General features: G+C 43.2%; 1 long non-coding RNA gene across 1 annotated transcript in view; it reads right to left on the bottom strand.

Annotated features, from left to right (window-relative positions):
* Nucleotides 1-16,899, bottom strand: part of LOC146593013 (uncharacterized) — a 34,696-nt gene continuing 17,797 nt past the window's right edge. The window contains exon 3 of the long non-coding RNA XR_014896482.1: nt 1-521. This is a non-coding gene — a long non-coding RNA (uncharacterized LOC146593013). The remainder of the gene's footprint in view (nt 522-16,899) is intronic.

Genomic DNA, 16,899 nt, shown 5'->3' with positions numbered 1-16,899 from the left:
TGGGTTGCCAAGCTGCAGTTGCATACCTGAGCCTTTCCACGTCCCAGCTTGCCATGCCACAGGATCACAGTTCTGCTACCACCTTCACTACCCTCTGGCAAGAAATCTAAATAAAAAGGTTTTCAGAGCTATGGGCCTGGGTTTTTTTATACATGCGAGAGCCCATTTATCTGAAGATTATGTTCAGCTGTCCCCTTTCCAAACTCTTCAACAAAAGTGCTGTAGATGTTCACTAGCCTCTCAAAGATAAAAGGAATACAGGGAAATCTGGAAAAGACATCAAGCAGAGAGGAACTTGGATCATCATGATGAGATATCAAATGCAGATAAAGATCCAAACTTACCCAAACCCAAACTAGGGTTTAGTTGGGCCCCTTTCTGTCCACAATGTCAACACTTACAAAAACCTCTCAAATTTTTAGACAAGTAACTTCTGTGACATTGGCCATTCAGGAATCCAGGCTGCTTTTGGCAAAGGCTGAGAGAGTTGGCCTTTTTTGGCATGGAATTGTTACTTTTGCCTTTAGGAAGCAAAGAACATAAAAAATATATCAGTAACTATAGCTGGAAAGAGAGGTTTACATAGACCATGTAAACTAAAATTTTGGCCCAACTTCTTTTATTTCAAACTATTTCATCTCCAGATCATCTTTTTAGCTTTACATAAAAGATAGTTCTTATCACAGAAGTCTGACTCAGATCCAAGTCTAGATTTGGAACATCTGCCATTCTAAGCCAGCTGCTTTTAACCCCAAGCCTGAACTGCCCACTACAGTGCTTAAGTCCTAGTTCAGAAAGGTGCCCAAGATTCCAAGCTGCTTAAAAAAAAAAAAAAAAAAAAAATCTTTCTAAACTTCCTGCTCATAAAGTATTACTTAATTTCAGTTTAGCCTGGCTCCAAGCAGGTCATCCCACGACTGCTACAAGAAAACCTGTCCTATTGCCTCATACCTTTTGCCTCCTGTAGTTAGTATGTGCTATATAGGAAATGAAAGCTAACACTAATTTAAAGTGTGACAGTGTCTTAGAAGTATATTGAGAACTTTTCTTGTAAGCCCTTTTCTTCTCCTTCCTCCTTGTAAAGCCAGAAACCTCAGCTATTATTCAATACTCAAGCCTGGAGTCAACCATCATGGTGATGAGGAGGCTATTCAGAAACACAGTCGTTCTCTGCTTACATGGGGCAGTATTACTGGAGAAGCTATCAGCATCTCTGTCCCTGCTTTGATAAACATTGTCATCCAGACATTGAAAACACTCTCAGATCTTCCATTTGAGCAGATACAGACCACTGACTCTGAATCTCAGTGCTCTAAAATCACTTTCCTGTTTTAAGAACCACAGTTTCAAAATCTGGTAGCTTAGAAACTTCCAGGGCTAAATACAAGTAACATTAATTCCCAGTGGAAAACAGATTCCTCAATTTCAACAATACACAGATTGTTTGGAGAGCTGACAATTCAGAGGAGACTAAGCCTTGAACCATGACTCCTGCCAAGCCTGGGCCTGATACCACAGTGACTGAGGCAGTGAGTAACAATTTATTTTTTCCCACAGTGGTGGAGTTGAGACATCATTCACGCAAGTACATTTCCCTGCGTTTTTAATGATGTCTGTTAAAGGATGAGGGATCTGGCATTCAGAACATATCTTGAGTGAAACTAGTTCAAAGGCAGAGAGCAGTCAGTTCTAACTGTAAGAACATTTAGCAAAGGCCTTGCCAATTCATCTCATGTCACGTACAGACCAAAGGATACTACAGCAACTGGTGTGAATTTGGGCTTGCTATGTCTGTCTCTGCTTGGGTATTTTTCTTATAGGAGGAGCTAACATAGCATCCCTCTAAGACGTAGCAACTTTCTCCATTCTCAGGCCCAAGTGCAGCAGGAGGGAGACACTGCCCAAGGAACCTGGGATTCCTGGTGGCAGGTCAGGAAGGCTGGGTGCAAAAGATTTGTCCTAAGGCCTACACTGGGACGTGAAACCCACCCTGCAGTATGAACACRCCACCTCCAGAAACACACATCCATGACAGAGAGGCCTCTGTCATCCTGGGAGAAAGCAAGGCTCCAAATTCCTACTGCTCAGCAACCAAGCATGTTGCCATAAGGAAGTCTGTTCTGGTTTAGGGGAAGATCCAGACATGTAATCACTCCACCACGAGCRGCAATCCCTACCATAGCATGGATCCTCAATACAGTTGAAGTCAATTGGTCCTTTACTCAGAAGGGCTTACCCAGTATTGAGAGGTAGAGGAAAGGAAACGGAGAGCTTTTGATGGCACCTACATTCCCATTCATGCATACTCCAATGTCCCAAAGGGCTGCTGTAGAACAGTTACAGCCATTAGTGAAGGGCTCACCTRCCAAGGCCACGGCTCCCAAATATGTCGGAGCTTAGTTCTACATAGAAAACACATGAACCTTTGCACATCCTGAGTACCTAATTACATTGCAATAGTGCTGCCATCTGCATGTGGCTGTGTACTGCTAGGCCCTAGCTGGACAACCAAACTGCACATGTAAAGCTTAACCATGCACTTTTCTTACACCAGAGAAGAGTCAGCACATGCAATGACTTGCAACACTGCCTTGGCGAACACTGGATGATTGACTTGATACCTTCTTGTCCAGTGCCATCAGGATCTCTGTGAGAAGGCCACACATAGGCCATCCTTTTTAACCACACAGGCCCCACACAMTACAATGCCCTACCCCTGTCTCAGGGCTTCCTTACAGGCAGCAATTCCCCTCCTGCCTCAGGGGAGAATGTGAGCACCAAAAAAACAGAGCCTACCTTCCAAAATCACTAATGAGTTAGCATAGCAATTAGCAACAGCCGAAAGCTTTCTGCAGATCCCAGCAGCCAGGATAGCCAACAGGATTTAAAACTCCAAAAAACAGGTAAACTTAACCAAAGAAATCCAGCTGCTGCCCAGCTGGTTGCTTTTTGGGTGATAATTTGTGGCCAGCACAACTGAGCATCCAGAAGTGTGGCACCAGTGTGGCTGAAATCCTGGTGTTACTGTGCCTTCCTGGCATGGCACTTATTATGACTTTATCTCCTACTCTGACTAGTGAGTCTGTGTTGTGGTACAGGCAGCCTCAAAAGGGGTGCTTCCACGAARCTTATGGGAGGCGAGACCTTCTCAGGGGCTTTTTGCATTCATGTGCTGGGGGCCTACTTTGAGGGCTGCATAGAAATGGGGCACCAAAGGCACAGCAGTGAGCTGAAGAATCATGTACGACTTGGTCTCAAGCTGGTCAGTGCTTTGAGGTGGCCTTTCCACATCTTTCCTTAACACGAGCATGCCAAAGAGTCAAGATCTGCACAGATGTGAATTCAGGCTACTTAAAATAGAGAAAACACAGACTTAAAATAGAAACAAACCACAGTCCTCCACCCTTCTCCACTGCACCTTCCTCTCTGCTGTATCCTCACATGCGAGGACACACTAGGGGCCTCCCAATCTTCTCTCCGGCTAACAGCTTTCAATGGTTTCTGCTCAGCTCTGAGCACTGCACCAGTCCTGCTGGCTCCCAAGAGACCCCTATGAGGGCTCAGGAGTTTTGCATGAAATTCATGCTCATGCTGCACATTCCCTGTTGGAGGGGTAGAGGTGTCCCCATCCTGTTCTTCGTAAAAGCTCTTCTGCCCTTCCCCATAGATTCAGAGAAGGAAGAGTTTTCCCCTCTTCAAAATTGTGGCAGGCAGACTAAGACAAGCAGGCAGCCTTCCTCCTTCCTGCTCACCCACAGCTTTTATAACACGTGCTAGCTGCAAACAAACAAAAWTAGGTACCTCCCTTCACAGCAAATTATATGGCTGTCCTCAACATGTTTTTCCACTCTGAAACCATCCCAAGAATGAAAGCAGTAAGTGGGCACCATCAGGAGGCTGGGTTCCACTATAAATCACGTGTCACCACAGATACTAAAATGATGAGGACACAGAAAAGCCCATGAGGAATCAACCATTTTGCCATAAGAGCAGACTTGAATATGGTGCAGTAAATAAGGCTAGGGGCCACACACTGAGCAGTAAGGAGAAAACTAAATATTAATTTGCTGCTCAGTAATTGAGCACAGTCCATTCTGTGCATGAAATAAGACAAGGATGAAAAAAGAGAAAAATAGTAGAAGCGTATGTAATTAAACGTTACAGCAGAATAATAGAGTCACAAGGGGATGTAACTGAAGACAGCACGGGTAATTGGAGTTCTGGCATTCTCTGACTTTAAAGTAACCTTGTGTGTGTGTGTGCATGTGCAAGTGTGTGCACGTGCGTGTCATGCACTTTGGATTACCCCCATACTCGGGTAATCCACACATAACTGATGACTGAGTCCATCGAGATGCTTCTATAGGGAAGGGGACTGAGGTTGAGGGAACCAGTGGCGGAGCTCCAGAAGCAAAGAGCTACGAGGAAAGTGAGGGTAAATGTTTCCTTATATTACCCATGCACAGAATAATTCCTACTACTGAAGAATTAGGGTAAGTAGCAGGGGATCACACGTAAATTGCAGTTTACCGGCCAAGGCACCCTTGCCTTCGCAACTCTGAATGCATCCTTTAACAGATTTTTTTTTTCCGCCATGTACATTTATGTACYGAGCTTCAACAAGAACAATGGCTGGAGTAAGGGAAGTTCAGCATACCTAATTCCCTATGATAATCCTTACTGGGAAGCTAGACAGCTCCCCATCATTTATACCTTTAAAAAGCCTCCGTCAAAATATTGTTTGCCTATAGACTTAGCAGCTCAGCTGGCTGTGACAAAAAACAGTTGTCCCAATTCTGAGACAGGCTAAAAGGGAGTGTCTGTAGTTATTCTCTCCCAGGCAAAGCCTGGGTGGAGCTGGAAGAAATGACTTCAAGCTGTGAATGGGGAAGTGGAGGTAGTCCAGGGAGGAGAGGCGGTAGAAGCAAGTATTGAAGCAACAGCTGGGATGAGAGGGGAAGTGGTCAATTTTAGAAGAAATTAAGAAAAAATAGAGAATTCTGTTCTCTGTCGACACTTCACTGCAAATTGCAAAAGGGAACATGGAGAATGGGAATCAGAAGGAAGCCCTGCTGTAGCCTGGGAAGCCTTAGCATCCTTGTTTCACTCTTTAAAAAAATGACTAGTCTATAGTAGAGCAAGAGAAGAAAGGACACTGCCTGGCCACTTATTTGGGGCATTAGCCACCTCTGCGCCAAAACACTGAAGCTAGCAGAAGTTTTTCATTGATTTGGGACTAATGAGGCTAGAAAACCAACTGATAGTCTCAAATACATTAGTTGCCTCAGCAATTGCGATGGGGTGAGGCACAGGGGTCCTAATTTTACTTTACAGCCTTCCTGCTAAGGACCAGCATGCCARCCCCTTCACCAGACCATGGCTTTGCTACCTTCACTCTACCATTTTACGGCTTGTGCTTCCAAAAATCAGCTGCAGGGCTGGGAAAGGCTGTGAAGCACCATGCAGGAGAAAAACCCAAACACGGCCACTTAGAACAAATATTATTTTTCAACTGAAAGACTTTGAATTTCTTTCCCCAGTCTATTTTTAGAACAATGGTAAAACGTACAAATCCAGGAGGCCTCAAGCACTTTCCTGCTGTGCTGGTGACTTAATTTATTTCTTTAATTTGTTATAACCTCACCAAAAAAAATGTTATTCTTTGGAGACTTTGCTAGCCCAAGTTTTGCATGTATTATTTGCTGCAAAAGATTAATGAGGTAGCAGAGGCAATTTTTAATGGATTCCCTTGGTTTTCTCTCCCTCTCCCTCTCTCTCCCTTTTTCTTTTTTTCAACTCACATGGCAGTCCAGGTCCATGAATCTGCTAAGTGCTCTCAGCAGACAGGATACAGGGTGCGTGAAGAAAGTAATGAAATCAAAAAGCTTCTTTCACAGCTTCTCCCCTCCTCCTTCACCACTCAGAGATACCAGGCTAACCTACATGCTGCACTAGCCTCACRCAGACTGTGCTCTACGCAATGGCTTGAGGGAGCAGGCAGAGCCGAACACCCTGAGTCTGCAGGAAGGCCGTGCGTGTGACAACAGCTAATCCTACGCGTATTTCAGAGGTGCAGTCAGCTAGCCCCAGCGATGCACTGAGGCTCATCTCTTGGCTTTGGTCAGAGATCTGCTGACACTCCCAGAGGCTCTCAGGGAGCATTTTGGATCTTGCCTGCGCAGCACTTCCCATTGACCTGCTCCTCTTACGGGAACCCGACGCCGTCCAGGGTGTAACAGCAGTGCAGGCTTCAGCAGTGATGGCTAAGAACCAGATCTGTTTCTCTTTCTTCAGCCAGAATAACCAGACTAACTGTCAAGAAGAAACGCTATACTTAAAAGTGTCTAAATCCTTTCTCCCCTCTTGGCTCACATGCAGCTTCTTCTGCAGCACAGCTCTATGGGGAAGACTGTGCCTAACCAGTGGTGAAACAGAGAGAGGCATGGGGAAAATGAAAAGTGAGGGTGCACAGGGAGAGTGGATTAAATTGCTGAGGTAAGGGAAGAGAGAGAGATTCAACAAGTCATAGTGGTACAGAGAGGCCTATGATAGGATAAGGGTATACAAAAAGGAAAAGAAAGCACTAMTCTGCTGCAAAAGCTATTAAAAGAAAGGTGCAAGTTTCTTCTAAGGCAGTCACCAGAGGTCTCTGCTCTTTCAGCACATGCAAGGCTGATTTTTGAACCTAAATGGACCAAAGAGAAACTGCAAGCAGCCACTCTTCTAGTCTGTCTCTTTGCCTTCAGGGAAGCCTGCTCATCACTTTAGGGCTSGAGGCTCTGTCCTATTTGCACAAGCACTGAAGTGCAAAAGCCCTTCACAGCATGACTGCAACCATGCCACCACCACACCACAGCACTCAAACCACTTTGTGGAGTTTGGAGATCCATCCAAACTGAGCCACTAAAGAGAATATATAGTAGGAATTAAGTCAGGGATGCTAACCATGGGGACCACTCATGGGACCAACCAGTGGCCTAAGGGCCACATACAGTCTGTGGGACAGCTTCCTGTAGCTCCTTACCTCTTCTGCCATCCTCAGCCCTGACATGGTCAGAATGACTGCCAAAMATCTTCTGGTGTAGCACTGAGCCTCACAAGCTGTATCTCTGCCTGCATGGGAGCTGGTGGGCCACAATCAGCCAGATTTCTACAGGCRTAAGCACACTCTGCTCCATGCACCCAACTACCCTGCTTCAAGTGCTTGTACCACACAGACACAAAAACTCCCTGACAAATCTGGCCCCTACAGCATGCCATTCTAGCAAATATACCTGCACAGTTTTCTCACAACTTTTTTTTCCCCAAGCAGTAAGTAAAACCACACAGAAACAGCAAGGGAGAGCAGCGGTGTAGGAAGAGGGAGAGAGTGAGAGTGCACCTATCTGGAACAGCAGGCTCAAAGCCAATAACACACAGTAAATAACCTCGAACATTGAAAGACAGGGCTATCCTTCTCTCAGAGGTGCCAGAAATGTCATAAACTACAATAGGGAAGTGCCAATGGTGTGAGGACCCCACAAAAGAAGTTTTATAGCACTGCATTTCATAACTTCTCTTTTTTTTTTATGGGCCCAACTTCCTGATCTCTGTGCTTCTCCATTCACTGGCATTTACTCAAAAACTCACACTTTCTGCTGCCAGTGGTATATTCAGGTCACTGGCTGCCCATACCCAGAAGCAACTAGGTGACTCCAGTGCAAAGAAACTAGAGGGCTTTGCATAACATGCCTAATGCTGGGATCCAAAGGGATAGCGGCTGAGGGCGACAAGAAAGGACAGCTCAGTTCCAGTTCGGAGTAAGAAACAAGCTCACCTCAGAGGAAATGTTGCCTGTCTATTTATCAAGAGTCACAGGCAAGATTTCTGCCCATGCTGAATTTTGTGCTATCATGCAAAATAGCTAAGAGCTACTTCAGACATTTCTTGATGAGTTGTAGGCATTGCCTTATCCCCTCAGGGCTATCCTGAGAAAGTATAAACAATTACTTCTATCAACAGAGGTTTGAAATGTCCAAAGGCAGCCATAACTCCTTTGAATATCACTGGCTGTATTCCCAATGTATCACTTTGATCAAAAAATTCATCAGGATTCCACTTCTGCATTTTCTTCGGGTTTTTCTGACACATAGCTAACGTTATCAGACAGGTATTGTATGGTGCTTAAATGCTCCCGTACACGGCAAAGATTYCCATACACATTCATTTAAAGTTGGCCTGAAGCAAGCTAAATATACAAATAATTAGAGATCTGTAGGCATGCCAAGAAATATTCATGTAGCATATAGACCCAAGAGAAAACRTAATGAAGATTAACAATATTATTAACACATTTATGGACGTAATAGTATTTGATGGATTTCTATATGAGGACCTCAGTGAACCTGACAAACTCTAGGAAAAACAACTAGGCTAACATTCTCCACCTTTACCTACAGCTGTCAAACACTGTAGCCTTGTGGTATCACTAAGCATCCAAAATCAAAAAAACTGCTAAGCCATCTTCCTTTGTTTTGTTACACAGTAATTAGATCCACCTCATTCACTGAGGTCAGGACAAACATTTCTGCTTTACTCTCACCCCAGTACAAAATTGGTTGCCCATTTCTTTAAAATTTTTGCACAAAAAGGCTTTTTTTTCTGAACCATGTAATTTTTTTGTTCCCATCACAATCTTTGGCACACAATGCAGGTGGTWTCAGAAGTGTAAAGGCTTCCATATCTTTGAATTGCTATAAAATGCTGTGTGCTTTTGTTCATTCTGAGTATCCAGTCTTTTGATTTCCTGGCCAGTCCATTCCCTTCTCGTGAGTTAACAAGACTGTAGGCAGGGAGAGACATGAGAAAGGCCACCCAATTAAAGGGAGAAAATGAAGATCAAAACCTACTAYTGCATGGTTATATGGTCATTTACAGAATTGTACCTGCTGCAGTCACTGATAATAGGCTAGTTAACATAGCACCTGTCACTTTTCCATGACCTAAGCCAGTCACTTGGCTCCAGCTTTATGATAGCTGCCTTTCTTTTAAGTTAGAAAGGCTTCGATTAAAATTATTAACACTGGAAGTTCTCAAACAGCTTCACTGGAAACAACAACAGCAAAAGGACCAGCTCAGAGATTACAAATTCTGTAGAAAGAGCTCTACATAATTTGATCCATAGCCACATACTGTCTTCTTCTCCATTCAAAAGTAGAAGGAGCTGAGCACTGAAAGAACATGCTTCCTTGAGGAAAGGGACTATCGCATGCAGCATGCAAGCATGAGATTACCCAATGCCCAGCTCACCCCWTAGAGCTGCTTAGGTGCAGGCAGCTGTGTACAGTATGTGCTGCTCTCCTCATCATGCACCCAGAAACTGTTGCATAAGCAGGAGGTTGCAAGCAGAACTCTGAAGTGATCATTCACATTTCATCACTCATTTATCACCAGCGTCCCAAGCTGGGCACTGGTCCCATTGCTCCAGGGTTTCTGTGTATGTGCAGAAAGAGGACAATGTCCTAAATAATTTCTGYCCTTTTCTTATCCTAACACTCCTGCTCTGCAGCTTCTCGCAAGCAGGTTCCTGGGGGCAGAGGGGAACAGAGAAAAAAAATTCTCTTCAATAGATCCTCCCTCAGGAGTACTGAAGGAAGGATTACCTCTCTTCTGCAAATGGAAAGAGTAGAGGAAGGTTCACCACACATTGCATTGCAGCAAATGGAGCTATTGTTACAAACAGAAAACAAACTACAACAGTTATTTCGTTCTAGCACTTTTGACCAAAATTCCTGGGTGTTCRGACTCTCCCCACAATATTCAGTGAGGAAGAACAGGAAGCCTAAAGAGCTAATAAAGGGCCACAAGGTGTCTAAAGGGCCACCAGCACCCCTAGACTTCCCAAWTCCTGAAAAAGGCTGGTTAGTTTACCTGCTGGCAGACTTGGTATTTTAAATGAACAGCTGGAAGGAGTCCACCTTAAATAAACAAGCTAGGAAAATCCAAATAACTGAAAGGAGAGTACAGATAAGATTCCATTACCTAACATGTCAATAGTTTCAGAACTGGCCTCTGAAAAAACAAAGACAAAAAAAAAAAAATCGAGATGCTGAATTTGGCTTCCACAATGCAAAGAACAGCTGGAGCATTTCTGGATGACTTAGCTTAATGCAACAAGATTGGAATTTTTAAGTTTTCAAAAAAAAAAAAATGAAGCAAAGTTGCTGTTCACTTTCTGCTCTCTGTACCAGTTACCATTTGCTACCTAGGATCTAACTATTCAAAAAATCCAGATAATTAATTAGTACCAAAGCAAAGTACTGGGTCAGCATCACAGCTCCACATATTAATGTTCCTGTCTGTGAAATATGTACCCTCCAGGAGTGATYTTTTCATGGCAGAGGAAAGACTCTCTTGACTCTCTGAGCCCAATGGCTCAGATGTACTACTTGAAAGAAATATTTCCCATGAGAAGACCCTTATCAACTCTGAGCCCTATCAATCTGGCAGCAAAGCGCAGGTAAGATGAAAATAAATCCAAGGGAAGAAGAGACTTTTCCCAAGTATTACTGCAGGTTCAGCAGGTTTCTCAACTTTACCCATTCTGGGGACACTGAAACACCTTTCCCTTTTCTTCCTGGTTTATGCTTTCCTGAAAACTACAGCACATAAGTGATTTTGGGAGGAGAGCTTTTACGCCACCAGAGCTAGCAAGGATGGACGTAGGTCTCATCCTGGCGGGGGACCCACACAATCATGAGGCAAAGGCTGGGCAGTGATGTGGGAACCATAGTACCACATCACCTGGTGCTCCTGGGGTCAGGAGGAGGAAGGGAACTAGAGACCTCCTTGCTATATTCCTAGCAATTCTACATTTATTTATTTCATGTATATTTAACTATTTCTTTATATTTAAAGATCTACTTTTACCTATTTTAAAATAGCAAAAAAGAAAGATTTTGCCCTGAGTTTAATCTTGTATCTTGTTGAGTATGAGACCAGGACTAGTGGGAGTCCTCTGACACATCCAGACATGGACACTGTGCTATTGCTTGATACTATGCTTTTGGACACAAATCACTTTGACAGTCACAGCCAGACACTGGCACCCTTTTTTGATCTTACAGGGTTGTTACACCAAACAGCTTCCAACTCAGCTTCCTGAAAGCACAGGGGGCAGATGCTGAGATCCCATCAATCCAGGCGACGTCAATGTGACCTGTGGATACAGTCCAGCTCTGCCAGGAAACTCCTAATGGTGAGYGTGGCTGAGAAAATGTTATTGCAGCCTGTGGGCTTTCTCATGGATGGTTCTATTTTAGGGCACCAGTACTTATTACATAAACTGGCATTTGGGCACTCCACCCACAGATAACACCTAGTGCTGGGTCACGGTGTCTTTACTGATACAGGTTTTACCATCCTGATCTGGGTAGGAGTGCTTGTGTAAGTGGATGTTGCAGGATCACATGCTATATAATCACTTGTCATGGCCCAGAACATATAATGCACCCATCCAAAGGCACAGTAAATAAAATATCAGTGCTTCTGCCAGTCCAAACAAACTCTTTTCCATTCCTTGCAGAACAAGAAAGGACTAACTCACAGAACTCCAGTGTTTCAGTACTTCATTTAAAAACAGCAAGAAAAAGGTCACACTGCTGTAAAGTGATACAAAAACAYGCGTAAGAATTTGGTCATCAACATAGCAGCAAACACATGCAAGGAGATGTTTACTTGAACACTTTGCTAACACACAAATCAACTTAGTCTAAAGCTATATCATAATATCATAATTCCCTAGCAGTGACCCATTTTGAGGTGAGCTTTTTGGGTGATCACTTTGTTTTTTCCTGCAAGAGCTCCATTTGAAGAACAAACTGTAACATCTCTGTCCACAGGCTGCAAGTTTGCAGGAGGAGGAGGGCTACAACCAAAATAAATTAACTTACTGTATTTGATCTATGGAGGGTTTTTTTCCTGCAAAAAAGAAAAAGAATCTCTGACTTGGTTAATGGGAAATCCTCAAGGACTTGGATAAAGAAGTCGTGTGTATCCACTTGCCCTAACCTTTGTTTGGCCTTTTGGCTAAGTACAAGGGGCATATCAGTTAAGTATCTGATAGGTCCTCTCTCTGGGAAACTCAGTGAGCTAAAAAGTCATTTCTAACTATTATGATTTTGAGGCAGAGAAAAGAAAAAACAAAACTTGGCTTTCCTCAGACAGTACAGCTGGGTAAGTACAGAATTTCCCGGCACTGTTTAAGCCTGGGTGGGGTGGGGGTAGGGGCGGGAGTTGCAAAGGGGGGAAGTGAAGTTTATATAGAGAAAAAAAAAAAAGAGCAGAAATCCTGCCAAGAATTCAGGAAATCTTTCCTTCCTTGTTTCACTTACAGAGATCAAATCATACAAATTAAACATGAATCCTCTTGCAAAATGCTGAGGACTCTGCTCACACCAGGGTAGCTAAGGTACTGACAGGTAATGAAGATCAGCCCCAGTCTTTCAGTTATTCATATAAGCACATAGCTTAACTGACTGGTCTTGTGTCTGCAAGACCAGTACTCCAGATGGACAGTCCCTTAAGGAGGAACTGACTCGTGTGTATGCTTACTGCCAAAACCAGCAATGTCCAAGCCCTTACTGTAGACCTCTAGGTACAAGCAGAAAATAGAAACTGTGGATGAGATCATGTAATCACAGCAAAATAGCTGCCACATTTTAGGGAGCCATCACCCCCCAATGAATGGAGACACAAATGATTGCTAGCATCTTTCTTAACCTTTGCACTGCGAAGTGAAATGGATATAAGGTATAGTGGAAACTGGATAACCCACTTAGTGCTCTAGCAGAGGAGAACGTGCTCATAGTTACACCTGGTCTTTGGGTGGGAGAGGAAACTCACAGCCTCAGGAAAGGACCTTCTTACAGTGTGCTGATTTAGTATTTTGGCAGCTTTTAGCCATGCTCTCAAATCAAATCTGCAATTTCATTTCTTCAAATCACTTTTTTTTTCCATGTGAGCACCTTGAAAACAGTCAGCATATGTTTTTCTAGCCCTGCAAAATCTACATATAGCACCGTCCCCACTTACAGAAAACAAGCAGTACACAAAGAAATTAAGTCAACAGAGGATGTGTGGCAGAAGTCAAACCTGCTTTCTGAGTCCCATTCATGAAATGACTTTTTTTCCCCCTCCTCCCACCTTCATTCTAGCTTCCTYAAGCTGTGAGATTTTTCTACCTGGGGTTTTCAAAAGACAAAAAACCTATTTAATATGCACAGCAACAAATTCAGGACCATGTCTATGCACATTATGTGTTTCTGAACATTTGTTCCATGTGTTGAGTTTTACAGTATTAGTAACTTCTCTGACTTGCTTTCTGCAACACAGCAAGTAATTTATTTTAAAGGGAAGTCTAAAGTTGGGAAATACAGTATGCAGAGGTATGCAAGTACCTCCCACACACACCCCAATTTAGCACAGATATGTCAGAACCAGCTTGCAGAAGGCTCTACAAACATGAAGGCTTTTTAAAGGGATGCACAGGTACAGAGATGATTTTCATGAAGAAAAAGTATGASTAACTTCATTAAATAAACTGCTTACTGCAGTAGTTCACAGACCTATGAAGTCAGAAGAAACCATGATGATCCCACTCTGGCTTCCTACAAAATACAGTCTGGGGGATTTCACTTAGTGATTCCTCCATTAAGCCCCTAACTTTTGACTAACTTCAAACCTGTCTTCCAGAATGATAACCAATTTAAATTCAGAGATTTCAAGACTATGTCAACACTACCTTGCATAATATGGACCTGGGGCAGGCCACTAGAGAAGGACTGTGCATCCATATTGTTAACCACCTGCTGCTTGCCTGCCTCCAAATCTCCCAGAGCTTCATGTCGTGCAGGAGCAGTCTTTCCAGGAAAGAACTTGGCCAACCTGTCAGGGGACATTGCTTCAGTTTGACAGGACAGGCATCGGTGGACTCAAGCCAACATGAGCATATCTCAAGGAATGTCTTCTCCCGGTGGCAAACCATCACAATCCTAGCCTGAACCCGAGCTTATTCATAAATCCTAGCCTGAACCCAAGTCTATCACAGTGCAAGGATAAGTTTCTTTCCTGTCACATGGCAAAGTTTATCCAAAGCTAATGTCCAGTTTGGACATAAGATGCATTGGGGTATAACTCAAAAATTGAGATCATGCTCAAAAGGCAGTCCAGGTATAGTTTTCACACAGGAGAATCTACCATCACGCCTGTTTTCATGTTCTTTCCACCTAAAGCACTCCCATCAAAAAGTAAATGCATGAAATTCTTCCTCTCTGAGGGCATAATTCCGCAATTTAAGAAAACAATCCATGCCACACTGTTTCAGGGGAAGGGGTGGAATTAGCCTGTGCAGCCCTGCTAAAATCAGCCATATAAACAAGCACTGATGTAAGGCAGCAGAGAATATGGCCCACTTGCACGAGCTACTTTCCCAGCTGCTCTGCACTTGACTCTGCAGCTGCCTTGCACCCCCTACTCCTCCTCCTAAAGTGTCTTCTTGTAAATCAAAAATCAATCGAACCTCACATCATCAGCAATAAATCAGTCATTTGAACCACTTGCCTATAAAACAATGACCTTGTGGCTACAAAGGCAGAGCATATATAAGTACACAGCTGACAGAAAGCAAGAGAGACAAAGTCTTTATATAGATATATATATATGTATATATGTGTGTATATATATATATATTTGCTGTAGTTCACAGAGTCTTCTGGGGTCTGGCTACATCTGCATTCTGCACAAGTGCTGTACCAATAGAAATTCTCATTTCTCATGTTCCAGAGTCACCCCCAAATGAATCAAAACATTACTGTCCTCTTTCCATGTTATTTTCACAGATTGTATGCTGTACTTAGAATCRTACCTTTTTTCCTGAATACAAATGAGTACAAATGTCAAAGGCAGACTGTAAGTGCTGGGGCACACACAGGAGCACTCTTGGCTTCTTCAAAAGATCAGACTGTATCACCAAAAAAAATCTCTCCACCTTCCTCTACCCACTCCTGAACCAAGATAAGGGAACATCTCAAACTCTTCACGAAGCTTTATGTTGCCTCCCGCCTGCACCAGGAGGCATCAGAATCCGTCCTGTTGTTTTCCGTGCTAGCGCTGCTTTTCTGCAGAGCCTCTGCACGGAGCTTGTTGTTGTTGTTGTTGTTGTTGTAAAACCGAAGCAAGCGTTACAGGAGACGGAGAGCTTGACAGCTTTCCCACAATCCTCAGCATGTGGGAATAGCAAGTAACAAAGTGTTAACACCTGCCAACTGGTGGTTAGGTGTAAATGTCTCTGTTAACAACAAACACTGCTGCTAGCAGTCATCGGAGCAAAGCAGCAAATCTGTTCCCTTCGCCAATGTGGAAAACACCAAACATTAACAAAAAAGGCACCTGATTGCTTGATTAAGATGTATCAGTGTCGGAAACTGCTGATCTAGAACATTGAATCTCTGACATTTACTTCACTCTTGATTAAACAGAAATCTTTAAAACTGTGCATGTAGAATTGCAGAGCGCTGTTTACCATCCCGGGAATTGTGACAGTGAAACTTTTCACAGARAAACAAAGTCAGGGCCACCTCTTCTCAGCTATTTCATAAATGCATCAGCTGCTGAAACTCTCTGGCTAATATGAAGAGGAGATGGAAGAGAACTAAGGAAAGGTTAGGAGTGAGATAACACCTTGATTCCTTTCTCTCTGTGTGAAACTCCCATGAAATCCTGTGAAACAGTCCAACTACTGCTCTGAAAAAATGCTGCTGAGTTGGGAGGTTAGATCTTCTTTATGGAGAGAAGGATTAGATGTGTACTTTTAAAAACAATGTTTTCAATCGGTGATTTGCTAGGCAGCTTCAGGATTGAGCAGCACTGATTATCACTGATTTGCATATGACTAACGTTTGAGCCCTGAGGCTAAAGAGATCAAGCTTGCCTATTCTGGATTTGTGCTTTATAGCCAGCTTACCTTTCCCAGAGATATAAAGGTAAAGGAGAAGTGGGTCAGCTCACTTGTCCCATGTGAGCTATGGGTTTCCAAGTCACAAGTAGGTAAACCCCACCAATCTACACTATCCACAAAAGCCTACTGGTGCCCAAACTTCTCTAGTACATGGACAGAAAACTCAAGCTCAGGTGTGGAGGGACATTCACCTGAGTTTCCATCAGCCTGTATTTCTTCAATGATTGCTGTCAGGAAAACAAGCTATCCCATTTGGGTAGGGAAGAAGTCYACCTTTATATCTTCTCTCTTTAAAGGCATTATCTGAGATACTTCAGATAGCAAAGATTGCACCTGCTCAATCAACTGGTATCAAAAACAATAGATAATTTTAACCTACATCAGTTCCCCAGTCTAGGTCACAGGTAAGGGGAAATGGAAGGCAGAGATCATTTCCTTTGGTGGTGCTACCAATTTACACAAGGATTAAGCATGCATGAAACAAAGGCTTTTGATAGTCAGCACCTTGAAACTGAGGACACAGCTTATCCTTATTTCCTAAAGTGCCAAGTATCTGAAAACTCTACAAGTAATAGTTTATGGTAATAATAGACTTACAAAGACTGGCAAGGGATTGTTTCTMCCGTAAGTAACATCATTCACCTAATTGCCATGATGAAGACTCTAATTAAATATATTTTTTTTTAATCTACATATCTGATTATATTTCCCTGAAAATGCTTCTTTGGGTAGAAAAGAGGCAAACAATTGTTTAGTTGACCAGAAGTTCCTTCCTCCGCTAGGAATGGGTGAATCAGGTAGTAAATTTGCCTGCCAGCATGAATGTGGACTTATTTACTAAGCTGGATGTTTCCAAGCAGCAACTGGAAAGTCTTTGGTTATAGGAGGTTTAGGATCACCCCTCA

This window comes from Rhea americana, unplaced genomic scaffold (genome assembly GCF_003343005.1).
Source record: "Rhea americana isolate MKP2758 unplaced genomic scaffold, rheAme1 scaffold_31, whole genome shotgun sequence".
NCBI classification, from domain to species: domain Eukaryota; kingdom Metazoa; phylum Chordata; class Aves; order Rheiformes; family Rheidae; genus Rhea; species Rhea americana.
The sequence above is the reverse complement of the archived record's forward strand: the minus strand, read 5'-3'. Positions and strand labels throughout refer to the sequence as shown.